This window comes from Nicotiana tabacum, chromosome 7, assembly GCF_000715075.1.
Source record: "Nicotiana tabacum cultivar K326 chromosome 7, ASM71507v2, whole genome shotgun sequence".
NCBI lineage: Eukaryota > Viridiplantae > Streptophyta > Magnoliopsida > Solanales > Solanaceae > Nicotiana > Nicotiana tabacum.
In genome coordinates, this window is record NC_134086.1 from 91,777,986 (window position 1) to 91,790,752 (window position 12,767).

Consider the following 12,767-nt stretch of genomic DNA (forward strand, 5'->3'; position numbering starts at 1 on the left):
TAATTTAAATAAGAAAAGAATTTCTATGATATATTTAATATTAAAAATTTATATATAGTTTAAATAAGTAAGGATTTAATAGAGAAAATTTAATTAATTAAAAACTTTAAAGTATTAGAAAAAACTTAAATAATGATTTTGGGAAAATGATGATATCGAGTATACAATTACTGATTCGCGCTATTTGTAATTCCATTTATTGTTCCAATGAAGTTCAAAATTAAATGGTGACGATTTTGGAGTTCCATTTTTAGTGTCTTATGTTATTGGAGTTATATTATTGTTATTTATTTTGGAATTAATTAATAGAATATACTTGATTTACATAAATTAAATGATAAGGATGTAATTAATTAATAGAATATACTTGATTTACATAAATTAAATAATAAGGATGTAATAATAATATCATTGTCTCCTCTAATGTTGGATACTATATCGTTTGAACTTGATGTGCAATAGTTAAGTGTGCTTTTATTAATGAATTATTTTTTGGATTTGATATTGAATTAAATAGTATAATAATAGCAGGTAATGAAAACATTTATTAGAATATGTATCTATTTTTTTGTACATAAATGTTAGAGAATGAGTGCTTCTTTTTAAGGTTAAAAGGTCATTCAACTTTACATAAGGGTATGATCAATCAATTTCCAGTGAATTTGAAAAGATTATTCTTTCAATATATCTTTTGAAAAATATTATCAGTTGTGTGGCCTAATATTATATCCTAATATTATGAATATTTGTTACTTCATATGCTTTTATCACAATTTGTTGAGATTTATCAACAAACACAAATAACTTAATGTAATAAAAATTACGTTTAGTCATTTGGAATAAATGCAGAAAGAAAAAACTTTGCTAGGTGAATTTTGTATTTAGGTGAATTGCCACCCATTTGATAGGGCTGTTGGAAGCATACTTGGGGGTCGTAGGCTTTAGGATTTTTTCCATTCGTATAGACGTTGAACTTTTTTTTGGGGGGAACAAAAGTAGCAAATTTATTGATGATCTCAAACTCCTAAATATTAATAGTAGTTTATTTATAAAAGGAGATTTAGTGCATTTGGTATTGTTTCAAATAAGGAATTATTTAATAACCAAAATTTTAGTTAATTTTAAAGTCTTAAAAATTAGAAAAATAATTAATTTACTGTTTTATCCAATATGAAATATACTTTTTAAGGGTAAAAAAGGCGAACGGTATTTCGCTAAGGGCCTTCGTGCTTTTAATATAGTATCGACTAGTCTTAGGGTACGCGCTTTGCGCATGTATCCCGTTTTGATGAGTAAGAAAATTAAAAATCACATAATATTATTCAAAAAATTATATCTTGAGTTATAAATAAAAATTAAAGGAAATAGTATAAATTCCTAACAATGATAAATGTAGATTTTACTCAATAATAGAAAAAATATTGCTCCACACAAATCCTCATAGCCTCAACTCAAATTATTTACTCATTTATTATTATTTGACGGAACACTTAATTTATTTCAAGAGAATAACTTCAAATCATAAATATCAGATAGAATCTTTGACGTTGTTTTATAATTTTATCTCAATAAATCTAAGATCATTGCAAAAATGATCTGGGACAACGTAAAAAACAAAAAAAGATACTGAAATTCCTAATATAAATAAAAGAGGAAAATTCTTTTTCAAAAGAGAATCAAATTGTTTTCAATTTTTAAATTTGACATAAATAAAAAGAAGAAACACATTTTTAAGAATTTTCCAATTATTTTCAATTAAAAAATACTAAAGGGAAAATTCTTAAAGAAACATATAGTTAAAGTCAAAAATGTCAATAACAGAATTAAACGCTTCATAATCCTTCTTTGATCATCTAAAAAATATTACAAACATATTGAAAGAATACATACTATATATAGTTCATAAAGAGAAAATTATTTTATATATTTTGACTCCTATTTTCTTTTAAAAATAACATCACGGATTGTGGAAAAGTATACCAAAGAGATTAAGAACGTAATTGCTCTTTAACAATACAAATACAAGAAATAATACAAGGAACATAGGTACTAATACTAATACATGAGTCACCAACAGCCTTGTGATTTTTGTAAACATCAATTTGAGTAAAAAAAAAAAACAGACTCATGAGAGGACCACCTTAACCATACGACAGTGCAAGAGCCTATATTTTTTTATTAGCACTATGTATCTGATTATTGTGGAGCTGAATGTGACTGTGTTGCAATTTGTTTTAAACATGGAACTATATGAAGTTGACACTCTTGCAGAGGGAACTAAGTTATATATTTATTTCACAAAGACATAAGACATACTACAAAACAAATTTATCAAGTAGCCTGGACTTAAATATTTGATTAAATCAAATGAATTGAATAACAACTACACTCAAGCACACATGCAAGATACATGAATCTTGTGGTCATATGCAAGACATAGAAAATAAAAAATTTAATGACTGCTATTGAAATAGAAATACTCACCTTAGAATCATCAAAAAAATAAAGATAAGAATCATCTCTAATCTGCACATTAAAAAAAATTCAATTTGATAAGAGTTAAAGTGACAATCTCAGACTAATTTATATGCTAAATCAAAAATAAAAAAATAAAAAAAATACAAGAGCTCTCGAATTTGAAGGTAGGACATTCAATTAGTGAAAGCCACTGTAAGTTCAACTTGTGACGACCAGAGTCTCCAAACATGGGTTCAAATTTTTGTCAAACCAATCTTTTTTTTTTTCAAAAACAAAATTTGACTACGAGAATCATTGTTGTAATACCTTTCACATACAAAATTTTACAATATGTTGAACTCTAAACTTCATTGAGATTGACACATGGAATTAATCTTTGAGAAAGAATTCATTTTTTGAGAAAAAAAAAATTTACCTTAGAAATAGGTACCGCTCTTCCCTGCGTCAATGGTTGTTTAATCCTGAAATAAGGGAACACAACTAAAGAATTAATAGAAGAATGCTTATTATACTGATGTGTGAACGTACTACACCAAATTGAAAATTGTAGAATAAATTGGAGTGTTTGATACATTACTATGATTTGATGCACCAAATTAAACTGTCGTATACGATATACATATTCCAAAAACCCTAAAGTGAATTCTAACACCAACAAAAAACGAAAACCTCCAACCTAAAGAATCTTTAAGCAAAAATAACATTGATATAAAAAGAATTTTAAACGTAAAGGAGCAAAAGAATCCTAAACAAAACCTAAAGAATACTAAATCTAAGTAAAAGCCCTACGACACTAAAGAATCCTAATTCTAAACGAAGAAAAACCTAAAGCACGGTAAACCTAAATAAATGAAGAGAATAAATAGTTTTGATTTTTTTCCCACAAAAAAAAATAGTGATTACAATTACAATTATATTCAACACAGAATGCATTTATGAGGGGTAAAAAAAGCGAACGACATTTTGATAGGGCATTCGTGCTTTTAATATAGTATCGATATATAGAATATAGATATACAGATATAGAAATAGATAGATACATATAAATTTATATGCCTACAAATACCCCTACATCAAGGCCTGTTTGGAATTTAGACATAATAATCCCCAAGGCGAAGTACTACCAAATCGTTAAATGCGTCGGATCAATTTAGGACTTTTAGCAGATGCGTTCCCCTAATCATAGACCGTGTAACTTAGTCTAATTTTTTTTTTTTTTTTGTGAGATTTCCATCTTCCTTTTACCAGGAAAGATGCTTTCCAACTAAAATGATGTGTAATAAGTAGACATATTGCATATTACACTACCTCCACGTGGTGTTCTTTATTTAATTAGCAATGTATTCTTTTCCAAAGTAATCATTATCCTTGTCTTTAGTTAGAATACATATTTTGACACTAATGAAATCCTTTAGCAAGCAATATGCAAATTTACAAAGCAATCTTATGCGAATTCGATTCCTTTTTGGAGTTGGACGCCGAGTCCATGTGATAAACAATTTGTTGAGCCGCCTTAACAGTCCAAATTCTTTTCGATAACTGATTCCGTGATTCCCAGATCGGCAATATGCTATGGCAAGCTATCTATGAAGATCTATATAAAGTCATATGCTCGTATTTGTTGAACATCAATTTACAGAATCTTCAAGTCATTTGATTCTAGTTTTGTGGACTCGAAAGTATTAACGTGAAGATAATTTTTTTTCCTTTATTACCCTTTTGGCTTTTTGTAGGTCAAACAAGAAGGATGTATTCTTATTTAACGAGATGATCCATGCATGAAGAAGACAATCTTAGAGTGTGAGGGGATGGGTACTCATCCCTATCTGAATATTGGAGAGATTGCTCTTATGGACCGACTATCGGAGAGATTATTCTCAATGTGGCTCGACTACCGGAGAGACTACTCTCAATGTGGCTCCGACTACCGGAGAGATTACTTTCAATGTGGCTCGACTATCAGAGAGATTACTCTCAATGTGGCCCGATTACCGGAGAGATTACTTTCAATGTGACCCGACTACCAGAGAGATTACTCTCAAAATAACCTGACTATCGGAGAGATTACTCTCAATGTGGCTCGACTACCGAAGAGATTACTTTCAAAATGACCCGACTATCGGAGAGATTACTCTCAATGTGGCCCGACTACCAGAGAGATTACTCTTAATGTGCCCCGACTATCGGAGACATTACTCTCAATGAAAATTATAGTTCCTTTTAAGGACAAACCCACGAAGAGGCCAACTTAAAGTACAAAGGGACTTATATGTCCACCTTCAGATTGGAAAGTTATAAAGCTTCAACTCGAAGACAACATCGATTTGACAACATCGACTTGAACACTTGAAAAACTTTGAATATTTGACGGACTTTGCAGACTTCAACTCGAAGAGTGGTTGACTTTTAAAATTCAACTCGAAAAATCAACAGACTTGAAGGCTTCAACTTGAAGATTTGAAGGGCTTAAACAATTCAACTTCAAGATCGGCGAATTTGAAGACTGAAACTTGAAGACCGATGGACTTGAGGACTTGGAGGGCTTAAATATTTCAACTTTAAGAGTGGCGAACGTGAAGACTTCAACTTGAAGACCGACGGACTTGAAGACTTCAACTTGGAGACTTCAACTTGAAGATCGACGGACTTAAAGACTTCAACTTGGAGCTCTACTTCAACTTGGAGACTTCAACTTGAAGATCAACGAACTTAAAGACTTCAACTTGAAGACTTCGAGGGCTTAAATATTTCAGTTTTGCTTTACATTGTCCGACTTTTATCTTAGTCGCATAATTTTCAGCTTTATGCGTTTGTAACAAAAGATTCATATCTTGTCGTGGGAGAGTCCAAATAATGAACTATTTGATTTTTCAAAAATTAGACTTCAATATCTAAAATATATCCAAAATTTAGAATCAAAAACCTTTAGAATCGCCCCAGATAATATTTTGAAACCAACATTAGATTCCACAATGTAGAAAATTTCAGATTTGCGCAGTCTCACAAAAAAAAAATTATATCTTGGTGTAGGAAAGTCAAAATCATGAACTGTTGGATTTTTTGGAAACTTAACTCACAGATCTATAACATATAAAAAATGCAAAACTTAATTCCTTAAGGATAGTTCTAGATTATAGTTCGAAATCAATACTAAATTCTGACATGGCGATGATTTCAGATTTGCACGACTTCACCAAAAATTTTGTATCTTGGTGTAGAAATGTTGAAATCATGAACCATTTAATCTATTGGAAACTAAACTTAAAAATATAAAACATATCCAGAATATAAAATTTAATACCTTAATGATAGTTTAAAGTCGACTTTGGTTTCTAATATGCCGACAGTTCCAAATTAGCGCGACTTCACCAAATTTTTGTATCTTGGTGTGGGAAGCCTCGAGATCGCAAGACCTTTTTAATTGCCAGAAGTTTAAATTCAAGAGCTTCATTCTCACCAAATGTCTTGGGTTCAAGTCTCACTGAATTTGAAACGTCATGAGGGCTTGCCAAAAAAAACTCGAAGGTTTGGATAACATGAAGGCATAACGAATTCCCGGACTTCAATACAAGTTCTTGGCAGCCTCCTGAAAGATATTAATAATTTTATTGAAGTTAACAATTTAACATAGTGGCTGCCCCTTAAATCAAATGGGATCCAAAGTTTAACAGAAGAATGGTATCTCAGCTTGATTTTCAAGTGCTGATTGAATGAATTACACTCCATCGTACTTCATTCGAACAACAATTGGGGGATTATGTATCTTTTGAACTTATGAGACTGAACTCAGAATGAAACTCTAAGCTACCTACGTACCTCGATGAAAAGGATCAAGTCATACAGTAGTTTAAAATAGGTGGATTTTTTTTTTAATTTTGTTATGTCCTAACTTTTGCCTAGGCCGCCTCTTTCGAGGTTTTCAACCTAGTGGACCCCTTTTTTTGTGGCGGGCCGTACACATTTTAGACTCATGCGGGCCAAGAGTGTAGGAACATGCAGTTTAGGCTCATGCGTCAAGGAGCGTTGCAACTTCAAGGATAATACTTCTTCAAAAACTTACTATTGATAGGGCCGATTCTCATGCCATTTGCATCAACCAGCTTGTAAGCCCCACTTGAATAAGCTTCTTGCACGACATATGGCCCATCCTATTTTGAAGTGAACTTCCCTACAGGTTTATGGGAAGTAATAATGGGTCTTCTTATGGAAAGGACTTGATCTCCTACTTGAAAGGATTTTGGGCGAACTCTTTTATTGAAGGCGCAAGACAATCGAGATTGATAACATTCAAGACTCTGTTGAGCTTCCAACCTTCTCTCATCAAGAGCCTCCAACTCTGCTAATCGAAGTCGGGCATTTTCTTCATGAGTGATGCCTTATTGAATAGCTAATCGTAATGAAGGTATTTGACGCTCGAGTGTCAAGACGACTTCAACTCTATAAATGAGTGCATAATGGGTCTCTTGTGTTGGCATGCTGTTAGTTGTCCTATATCCCACAGAGCTTCCTCCATACGGTCATGCCAATCCCGTTTGGATTTGGAGATGACTTTCTTTAACAAGTTGCATAGAGTCTTGTTGAATGCTTCGGCTAGACAATTGGCGGCAACATTGTACATAGAAGAGTTACGTTGTTTGAAGCCAAAGAGTTCACAAATCTTATTCATCAACCTATTGTCGAACGACTTTCCATTATCTGTTATTATGTAACGAGGAATGCCAAAGCGATAGATAATGTTTACTCGGATGAAACTTGCAACATTTTCCTTCTTTACTTCCTTAAGAGCAACAACTTCAGTCCATTTTGAGAAGTAGTCAGTTGCAGCCAAGATGTACAGGTGCCCACCAGAGGACTTTGACAGTGGTCCAACAACATCCAATCTCCAAGCGTCAAACGACCAGGATGCAATAGTCGGGTGCAACATTTCAGGAGGTTGATGAATAAAATTTGCATGGAATTGACAAGCCTTGCATCTCCGAGCGTAGTCCAAGCAATCTTTTACCATCGTTGGCCAATAATATCCCATCCTTTTTATATGGAAGTGCAGCTTTGGTCCAGACTGGTGTGACCCACATATTCCAGAATGTGCCTCTTACAAAGCTTGGAGTGCTTCTTCTTCCCCTAAGCATCACAAGAGTATTCCCTCGAATGACCTTCTGTATAGAGTATCTTTGTAGTAAAGGAAACGAGGTGCACGACGACGGATTTCAGTCCTTCTCCTCGGATTTTCTGGAAGTATCTCATAACATTAGTAGTCGATAATGGGTTGTCACCATTCTTCTTTCTCAACTTTAGAAATAGCGAGGAGATGATTGAGTTCATTTCTTCACCTTCAGCCTCATTTGGCGGCGGTACTACCCATTTTTGGCAGACAGTAACTTGCGCTTGATCAAGCAGGGTTAACGATGAAGCTAGGGCAGCTAAAGCATCAACCTTCTTATTTTCTTTCCTTGTCACATGTTGAATGGTTACATCACTGAGCCATCCTATTAATTTTTTAGCATAATCATGATATGGGCGTAGTTCAGCCTTCTTGATCTCGTAACTACCTAAAAGTTGATTGACCACTAACTGGGAGTCACCAAAGACTTGCAATTGCAATTGCTTCATATCTACAACCATTTCAAGCCCAAGTATTAATGCTTGATACTCGACAACATTGTTGGAAAAGAGTTGTGTCAAGGTGAAGGAGTAGGGCAAGACTACAACTTGGGAAGTGACAAATACTACGCCAGCACCAGCTCCTCCACGATGCGCAACACCATCAAAGTACATCTTCCATGGAGGTTGAACTTCAACGACCATTGCGTCCTCATCAGGTAGTTCGTCAGTTAGCTCCCAGTCATCAGGTATCGGATGATCCGCCAAGAAGTTTGCCAATGCTTGTCCTTTTACAGCCTTTTGAGGGATGTACAAAATCTCGAATTGTTGAAATTGGAGGTACTATCTGTCACACCTCCTTTTTTACCACCCGAGGAGGTGTATCAGAGAGTTTTTCTAATTAAAGTGACATTATTCGATATAGGATTATTTTGTTTATTTTCAGAGTCGCCACTTGAAATAATTTATTTTTGGTGTCCCAAGTCACCAGTTTATTTTTAAATCCCAAATCGGGGAAATTTTTGACTTTATTTAAAAGTTTGCGAACCAGAAACTCTAGATAAGAAATTCTGTTAACTCGGGAGAAGATGTTAGGCATTCCCGTGTTCCGTGGTTCTAGCACGATCGCTTAACAATTTATACTTGGCTTATTAATTTGTTTAATTACGTATTTTTAGGACCTATGCGCTCTTTTCATTTTACCGCTTTTAATTAAGAAATTAACCTAAAACGAATCACGCGTACATGTACTCATTTTGTTTGGCGTGTCAAGAATCATGTCACGCGTACATGTCCACAATTAATCACGCTTTTATTATTATTAAGAAAGTTTGGCCGAAGTTGCGCGAACGTATACCTCGATTTATTTTTAGAATCATAATTATGTCATGCGAATGTGTACACAATCACGATGATAGATCAAGTCGCGCATAAAGCAAACTACGAATATTCATTTTAGAAACCGTAATCATGTCACACGAACGTGTACACAATCACAATAATTCTTGCACATATCTATGTCACAAAATGAAACCTTACTTATTTTTCAAGTCATTTAAGAATTCATAGGGTGGTTGTACTTGGTTTAACAGAGTATTAATGAACACAACTGAAGGTATTTCAATATTGTAAAATTCCTCTCCTTTGTCTTATAATATTCCAAGCAAAGGACATTGAGAAAGACCCGGATGTGGAGGCAATGGAAACTTGAGGGTCCTCCTCTTCGTTATTAATAGAAATAGCAAAGGTTTAATTTTTTAAACCTTCAGCAAAAGATAAAGCTCAAAACAAAACTTTCATGAAAAAGAATATGAGTAGCAGCTCAATAGAAATATTACATAGATTAAATTGACGGGCTCTTCTTGATTAGGACTAACAGTATTGTTTGGATACTACTCCCACCCATGACAACTCAACAACAACAACAACCCAGTATAATCCCACTTAGTGGGGTCTGGGGAGGATAGTGTGTACGCAGATCTTACCCTTACCCTGGGGTAGAGAGGCTGTTTCCAAATAGACTCGACATCCTTCCCTCCAAGAACCCAATCATTTACTAATGATTGAGTTCCAAAATTTAATATTTATACATATATAGTAAATTTCTTAACGCAAAATACATTGTTTGAGCAAAAGCTACTGGGTTTGGCGTAGCTCGGCTTCTACCTCCGCCACTGTTCTCCACCAAGACTTAAAACACATGGTACCTAGTATTTTTTCTTTTTTGTCCCGCTAGGATTTAAACCTGAGAACCCAAGGTTCTTCTCTCACTTCATTGACCACGAAGCCACACCCTTGCATTGCCCAAATAGTTAGTCTTGCTTGTAGCCCTTCTAATAACTTTGATACAACAAAATGCAACATAAAATACAATCATCCAAGAAAAAAAATAAATAATAATTTCACTTAACTCTCATCCAAGATTTTTTTTTTTTTAAACATTATGAGCTTTTCATATAACCTTTAGTGCAAGTCAATCTCACAAAAACTAGTTTAACAAACTGTAATGAACCATACGTAAAACATAGAAAAATCATTACTATTGCCACAAAACAGAGAAGCTAGCGGATTCAAATTAAAAAGGCCTATGGGACACCAAGAAGAGCAATAATAGTAAAGATTTCAAGCTAAATGCAATCAAAACCAAAGCTCAAAACAAAACAGTTCTTAAAAGCAAATACTATTAACAAACTCAATCTTAAGAGATAAACCTGAGGAAGGGCTAATATCATATTTTATATCACAAAATCATAGAAGTAATAAGAGAATGAAAGAGCCAGACCTGAAAGGTTTCTTTCTTTAGATGAATAAAATCAACAGATACAAGAATATGCTCGGATGAATTCGAATGAAAAACAACAGCAGTGGGAATTAACACGAACCGCGGTAGACTCGAATTAGATTCGACTCCTAAGCTAAACTCCATAGCTTAAAACAGAAATTGATTGAAGAAACCGATATCTTTTCCTCGCTGTTCTGTCCGAAAACCCCTATCCAGAAAGCCCCCTCCCTTCCTATCTACGTGAGTGTGTGTGTGATGAGAGGTGGTGGCTGAATTTGGTGGCCGTGTGGCTGGAATTGGAGGAGTATCGCTGGGTGTGGATGGCCTGCTTGTAAAATCGTTGCTGATTTTGAAGTAGAAAAGAAGAAGAGAACAGGTTCTAATTCCAAAAATCCAAATGCTTTATTTTTTCACGTTTTCAGAATTGGATTCGTTAGCCTCGCTTTCAGTTGTTGCTCGGCTGCATCTCGTGCCTAAGAAACTTGGAATGCTGTCGTCTTTTTTGTGTTTTTCTCCAGGTCCTCTTGATTTTAGGAGTTAGGTATTATTTATAAGGGGTAGGAATTAGGTTAGATCAAATAAAAAATGGATATGGGCTTGAATTTTGGAAATCGGTTGGACCATATCTTATTGAGTTTTAACTTTGGGGTAGGAAGATTAAATAATGCAATGTATCTATAAAGTGTAAAAATCACTCTTAATAAAAATAAACTAACATAAAACTAAATATTAAAAGTGAAATTAATTTTTTTGATTTTTCAAATGTTATAATACTATAAATATAAATATACTAATTGACTTTAACATAAAGATGAAAAATATTTTTTTATTAGTAATTTTTTTTTGTGATAAAAATAAAGTAAAAGAGTCAAAACTATTTAAAATAACAATATTAGACATAAACTAAATATTTAACGCTAAAATATGTAAAACTGGGGAGGGTGAAAAATTACATGTCTACATCTGCCCCTCTTTGACCGGAAACGCGAATTTTCAGACAAAGAACGATGAGACAGATTTTTTGTTTTGACCCTTATTTAGAGAGACCAAAAACTAAGAGAAAAGAGAATGTGACCGAGCCCTGGTATCTGAGCTGCCTACATATCCTTGGCTATAAAAGAATCAGGCCACGTGTAATTCAGAATTAGGAAGAGTGATGGAGTATACCGAGGTGGAGAGCCGATTGAGGTGATGTCGAGGTTCCGGTCCGCGGTCCCGTTATTACATCAGAATGAAAATCTAAAAGAACTAAAAAAAAACCTATTGTCGCGCCCCCTTTTTTCCCCCTTTTGACGGGGAAGTCCGGGTTCCGACATTTCATGGGGTGTAATGACTCATTTCCTTTTAGGAATTGGGTATTTGAAGAGTCGCCACCTAACGGATTATGGTGTGTTAGGGCACCTAGAGTAATTAACTCTTGGATTGGTTTGCATTACCAAAGATCAGGGTAAGGGCACGAAGTAACCTCGAGGGGAAGGTGTTAGGCACCCCTCTTGGTCCACAATTGTGGGTCCCGGCCAAACTTATATTCACAAATTAGTCCATTACAAGTAAACAATTGAATCAAATAGGTTGCAAGTAAAGCACGTTGGATAACTCAAGTAATAAGATAAAGATTTGGACAAGTTGTAAAACAAAGGTTTTTAAATAAAAAAGGGAATTTTGGTAAAGGAGGGGTCCTAGGTTGGTTATCCTATAGGATCACCCCACACAATGTCCGGTAAACACTCCTCAATGAGGGGCTACACATGACATTAGCGCGTAGTCATCATATCCCATATCTACCCTTCCCATCTCCTTATTGGTCATGCAAAGCGAGTATTTGGTTAGCAATCTCTATTGCGTGCTACTACCCGTCCCGTCTTAATGGTCCTGGAGAGAATTAGGACCTCTACCTATAGGTGGTTCTAGACGGACCCCTAAGGTTTTAAAAGGCAAAAATTCTAAGGCGACAATCAAAAACACTTAGGACTTTCAACATATAAAAGGAGCAATTAGAGGCTTAAAATTTCCTCCTCAAACAAGCACATAAACAACATGACTCAAGCACAATTAAGGTCTTTTATCAGACAGTGTCCTAAGGCAGGATATCTAGGTGAATATGTAGAAACAAACAACTTATTTTTAGACACTCAGGAGTAGTGATCCTAGCAGTTGCCTATGGATTTTTAAAAGCCTGTTAAGATCAGGAAAATGTTAAGCAATAGAAACAGTTTTCAGAAATGCAGTTTTGAAAATGCCCTAAGGGCTTGTCTATACGCGGAGCATTGATTAGTACATTTGTATAGTGAAACAAAGCAGGTTTTGAAACGGATTTTCTGTAATACTTATAGGCATGATATCTAATGAGATTCAGACAGTTTTAAAGAACTTATTTCAAGAAATGTGGAATACTTAATTAAACCAA

At 34.4% G+C, this 12,767-nt stretch overlaps 1 long non-coding RNA gene across 1 annotated transcript; it reads right to left on the reverse strand.

Annotated features, from left to right (window-relative positions):
• Window positions 1–9,356: 9,356 nt before the first annotated feature.
• On the reverse strand, window positions 9,357–10,883 carry LOC142182729 (uncharacterized). The gene is made up of 2 exons (XR_012711735.1): window positions 10,461–10,883; window positions 9,357–9,872 (listed from the first exon to the last, which is right to left on the reverse strand). It is a non-coding gene; the product is annotated as an uncharacterized LOC142182729 (long non-coding RNA).
• Window positions 10,884–12,767: the final 1,884 nt, after the last annotated feature.